Below are 6,027 nucleotides of genomic sequence, written 5' to 3' on the forward strand. Positions count from 1 at the left end.
CACTGTCCACACTCCAGCCCACACTGCCACCTGCTGGCTCCCTGCAGCCACTGCTCACTGTCACAGAGTCCACACTGGAAGAGTGAGGGGAGTCCTGCCAGGGGACACTCAGAGAGAGCTGTGTGCTGAACTTCACACTTGGATCCTGGGCTTATCTGCTGCCACTGAGATGCTCTGTGAGGCTGAACCTGTTTGCTCATTTTCTAGAGGAGACTCAATCCCTCAGTCCTGGTTTCTGGGAATTCCTGTTGGCTATGCATTCCTCTCTATATGCAAAAATACTTACCCCATCCCTGTTTTATATGTTCCTGGGCTCCACTCTGGGGCTCCTCCTCCTTCATGTGATGGTATCCAGCCACATGCCAACTCCCACACACACCACCTACACTGACACTCATTCTAAGTTCCTGGGACTATCAGCCTCATGGTTCTCCCTATCTCTTCCATCCCCACACCCCTTGGGGTGTGGGCATCATGCTCAAGACTCTGTGCGACCCTTCAAGGAGCTGGACTCCTCTCTTTTCCAGGAAACAAGGCCCAAGGAGAACAGCTGGATGCCTGGAATCCCCAGGAGATGGGATGTGATGGTCCACCATTCAGATGGTATGCTAGGAGGAAGCAGGACCAGATCCTGGAGCACAGCCATACTGTCCGAAGGGTTGGGTAGGGATGTAGTAGCCTCAGGGCAGTGAGAAGAAAGGAAGGAAGCCTGGGAGTATGTGGGCCACCAACCTCTATCCCACTGGCAATCCAAGAGATACGGCACACCGTGCCTTGAAGTCAGGCTCTCTGAGGTGACAGATCTGTGTCACTCATACCTGGTTCTCAGCAGCACTGTTTGGAGGCTTCCCTTTATAGAGTGTCGGTTCCCGTCATGCAGGCTCTCCTGACCAGAGGAGGACTTCATACCAGGAAGCCACAGCTGTTGGCAGACAAAGCCATACAGTGGCTGAGTTATGGATGGACACGGGAAGTCCCAGGCTTCGGATAGCACCCAAAGCCTCTGCCACAGCTCAGTGACAGGCCTCACCCAAGCAAAAAGGGGAGAACAAGACACTAGTGAGGCTACAGCAGTCCATGGCCACCTCATGCAACTTCTACAGTCATTGGGTTAAGCCTGCATTCATACAAACCAAGTGTGTACAGCTAGGTAGCACACACACACACACACACACTCATATGGCACCATTGCTTAACTCCTACCTCCTCTAGCTTCACATACATTTACTCAGCCTTGGTGCCCACACTAATACCTCTTGAATGCAGGGCTTCCATCTGCACACCCAGGTGTTGCACATACTGATGCAGTCCACACTCATGCTTATATGTTCCTGTCTGCATCCTCCAACACTAACATGGTTGTCCAGGGACTGGACATGAGCAGAAAGGCCACAGCTTTATCATCAGAAGGAGAAGATCTATTGTCCTGGGTTCTGTTCTGCTGAGCTGCATATTTCCCAAGCCCAAGCTAACTCTCTGGAGCCCAGGAGCCCTTATCTAGGCAATGCTAGTGGACCTGAGCTTGGAGGCTAGGCACACCTTTAAGTCTGTTTCCTTTACCCTAACCACCATCCTACCCACATGTCCCATCTCGGCCCCCTCCACCATGCCCTACCCATCCTGGCTCTACCCACCAACCATCAGTCTCAGTGATCACCAACGAGAGGTAGATAGTGACCACGTGGTGATGAGGACAAATCCCAGAAAGACAAGGCAGAAGATGATTGCTGACCAAGGCCCATAGCAGATGAAGAAGTCAGAACTGGCCTCCAGGGGCGATATTTTTAATCCATCCTGACTCTTACCCCCAAGGTTTCTCTGCTGGGGAAGGTGTTGGAAAGGGGGCGCTGTGCCAAGAGAGGCTCAGAAAATCCACTGTCCATCATGCCTAGCTACAGGGAAATAACCAGACTCCATCCGAAAGCCATTCTATGAGTTCTGGATGTGCAAGACCCTCACAAGATACCCCTCACAGTCATCCATGGTTATTATACAGCTTTCTGAAAAGGAGCATAATTTCGGGCAAAGGTCTAAGGCATGGATCTGTGATGTCACATAGGGCCTGAGGCTACAGTCCAGGGACTGTCTTCCCCCTTAGGACTATCTTACTGGGACTCTTGTCTCTCCTCCTTCCAGCCTCTCCCTTTCTAGATTGTTCCTAAGTGTCTTGAGTTGTCTACCGGAGACTGGGGCTCCAGGATTAGGGCTGGCCCAGCACAGAGCCCAATAGGGGTGAGCGGGCTTTGGAATAGAAAACCTGTAACAACACACAGTTCTATTCTTAAAGAAAACTGCCCTTCCCATGGTGTTATGAATGAGCTTGATCAATTAAGTGCTGAGTCTCAGACCTGGGACCCTCTGCCCAGGTAGCACCTTTAACTGACTCTCCCCGCCCCTTCTTACAGTAAGCCCAAGTTCATAGGGTATACAGGGACCTTAGGAGCTGTTGAAGGGAAGGTTCCCCAGTCTACTGAGATCTAAGCCATCCTTGAATATCCCTTGTCCCACTTCCCTACTAATCCCCACTTTTCCCCTAAATGCTAGTGAAAGCAGCTTCTCTTGAGGGCCCAGAAAGCTGAACTAGTTCTCTGAACAACAAATACACCAGGCAGCAGTGGGCCAATGTGGAGCCACACACACATCAGGTGAGAAAGCTGCCATGGAGAAGCAGGACAGGCTCAAACACGGGAGGCCAAAGAAAGGAGACTTCAGGAACCATGCCTAGCGTTTTCGCCTCCCCCTACCCTTCCAATCACAGCCTACCTTTGAGAACTGGAAGAGGTGGGTGGCTCTTAGGCGTGATGAGTTCCCAAGTGCTGGGGACAGAAATGTCTATCTAGGTTGGGGAAAATGGTTAACTCAGTAAGAAATCAAAAGTAAACAGGAGAAATTCACAAGAGGGAGAAAACGGAGTCTGCCAATTTGTGAGGTCTGGGCTAGTGAAAGGCCACTCCAGCCTTCTCTTCAAGGAACCAATCTGCCTGGAGCCTAGGAATGAAAGAAAAAGATAGGAAGCCAAATGTAGTGGTGCACGTCTGTAAGATACCTGAGTGAATTTCAGCACTCAGATGGAGGCCAGAGAATCGGTTCAAAATCAGCCTCAGCTCCATCCTGTTTGAGGCAACACAAGACCCTGTCTCAAAAACAAAACAAACAAACAAAAAACATGAGAGATAAGACTCATTTTACATGTCGCTCCCACATACACACTTCTTGGCCCAGGGACCAGGCCCTTCAAGACAACACAAGGACCTGGTCCTGCATATCCCCATCAAGAAGCCTCTCATTCTCAACTGCAAAGTTTCACGATGGTGGACAAGTACAGCTTTGAATATCAGCTAGACTTGGGATGATAGACCAAAGAGGGACTCTCCTCCCATTCAAAGATGCTTGCATCCTAATCCCAGAACTTTTGAGTATCCTACCTTTTTACTGGTAGTCAGGACTATCAGGGTTAGGTCAAGTATTTCTAGATTCTTGACCTCTTATCCAAAGAATTGAAAATAAAGGCTCATGCCAATTTGCAAAAAATAAAATTAGCAAGTAACTTTCATCAGAGCGAAGTGATAGTACAGATTAGAGGGACACACTGGCATGAGTGAGGATACTCAAGGCTCCAGTGATTGTTCGTACCCAAGAGAATGAAGCATTTGTTTCTAAGAGGCAGAATGAGGATGGTTCTGTTTTAGCTGATAGGTTTGGTCATCTAATCATCTTTCTGCTGTGCATACCCCTTCCCATAATGCATCTGACTTTCATCATATACACTGTTATGCACAGGCATAAGATGGTAAAAATAGAGGACTCTCCCTAAAAGCTTACTCCAGGACACAGTTTTGCCTTATCCTGCATGTACATCCAAAACCAGTCGAGGTCTTATCAGCCTTTCTTCATACCAAGACACATTGGGAATATATTTGAATATGTTTGGTAAAGAAGAACTTATCCCCCACCCCCCAAAAAAAATTTAAAGCCGGGTGGTGGTGGCGGCGGTGCACGCCTATAATCCCAGCATTCAGGAGGCAGAGGCAGGTAGATCTCTGTGAGTTTGAGGCCAGCCTGGTCTACAGAGCTAGTCCAGGACAGGCTCCAAAGCTACAGAGAAACCCTGTCTTGAAAAACCAAGGGGGGGGGGGGGGGATAACTCATCCCATTGTTTCAGGAAAGTGTGTGCAACCTGACACAGGAGGTGAGCCAAGATTGCCAGCTACCTGGTTACAGAGGGGTCTGTGCATAGTATGTGCATGTAAGGGAGCTAGGCCACTTAGTGTTACTAGAAGAGGGAGGTGTGTGTAGTCTATACCAGAAGAGCCCCAAGCTACTGAACTCTCCCTAGATTGCCTGCTTCACCTTACCTGGCAAAGGAGCTTTGAAAACACAATTGGCTTGAGGACCTTAGGGAAGAAAAAGCAGGATTATACAGTGAACCCAAATTTGAGTCCCAGCACCCACACCCAGCGGCTCACAACCACATGTAACTCCAGCTCCAGGGCATCCAAGACCCTCTCCAGGTACTGCACATATACACATTTGGGGTGCCACAGAGATATGCTACCATACACATAGTTCAAAATAAAACTAATTTGTTTTTATTTAGGAAGCCAGAGTCCAAGAGGTTGGAAATACCATCCATTTCCCTCCCTCCAAGAAGTCCATACCCCACTTGCCTGCTACTCAGTCTGAGAAATCCTGGAGGCAAGAAGCAAGGGGACCTTCTCAGCAGTGTTTCCCTTATCTGGCCATAGATAATTTTTCACAAAGGACTGTTTAAGAAGTGACTCTCCAAACTGCAGCTTCTGAATCTGACCCAGATGGAAGGAATGAGGGGCTGAAAGAGCAGCTTGATAGGTACTGGGTGTGAGGAAAGCATCGAGGGAGGGAGGGAGGGAGGGACGGAGGCATGGGGGAGGAGGAGAGGAGGGATTCTGTGTTTGGATTTCCCCCAAAGTAGTACTCAGCATTGGATTTGGGTATAAGTGGCTCATTTGAGAGGCGACCCCAGGAAGCAGGTAAAGGAACTGGGATGAGGAAGAGAGGAGATCCAGCAAAGGGCGCATCTGTGAACTGTACCACCCTGAGCCAGTCCCATAGGGGATCCTGAGAGACCGTGCAGAGCATACCTTAACTGTCCACCGTTGCCCCTGCTGGTCCTTGGTTAGTCAGAGCTTGGCCTGGCTCTCCCAAGGCGCATGCCCACACTGCCAGCATCGCATGCCTCTGCAGCTGATAAGTCTCAAGCATGAGGCATGAAGAGCCTTAGCAGGTGACATCCATAGCGGGTAGGGACAGGGTATGGAGATGCACGTGCCTTGCTTTTGCACTGGTCTTGGGGTCAAAGCAAGGACACTCTGGCTCTTCAGGGATGCCAGCCCCTACCATGCTTTACCAGCCACTCAAGGGCAGCTCTAGGGAGTGATGCCCTATGTCTAAGAACCAGACCCTATGACCTACCATGTGCTACCTGCCCTTTTCTGGCCATGAGATGTTAGTGCTGGTAATTGCTCCATCACCCCCAACCCCACCAGATCTTCCTGATAGATAGCAGCAATCTCTGAGCTGGAAGGTTTCTGCAAACAAGCCGAGCCACTGTTATAGATGTTTCCTATCTCAGGTGTCAAGGTACAAGGACAGCAGGCTCTTTCTGGACCAGGCACACTATTAGAAAACATGGTATTTTAAAATTGAACACATGGGACTGGAGATGGCTCAGTGATTAAGAGCACTGGCTGCTCTTCTAGGGATACTTCGTAGCACCCACATGGCAACTCACAACTGCCTATAACTCTAGTCCCAAGGGATCCAATGCCCTCTTCTGGCCTCCATGGTCACCAGGCACACATGTACATACAGGCAAAACAAATACATTCAAGAAAAATAAAATTACATTAAATTAAAAATGAGCATACAGGCCAGACATGGTGGTACATGCCTGCAATCCTAGCACTCAAAAGGCTGAGGCTACTGTTCAAGGCCAGTCTGGGCTATATAGTAAATTTGAGGCCAACCTGGGCTATAGGGTAAGATCCT

Source organism: Onychomys torridus, chromosome 5 (assembly GCF_903995425.1).
Source record: "Onychomys torridus chromosome 5, mOncTor1.1, whole genome shotgun sequence".
NCBI lineage: Eukaryota > Metazoa > Chordata > Mammalia > Rodentia > Cricetidae > Onychomys > Onychomys torridus.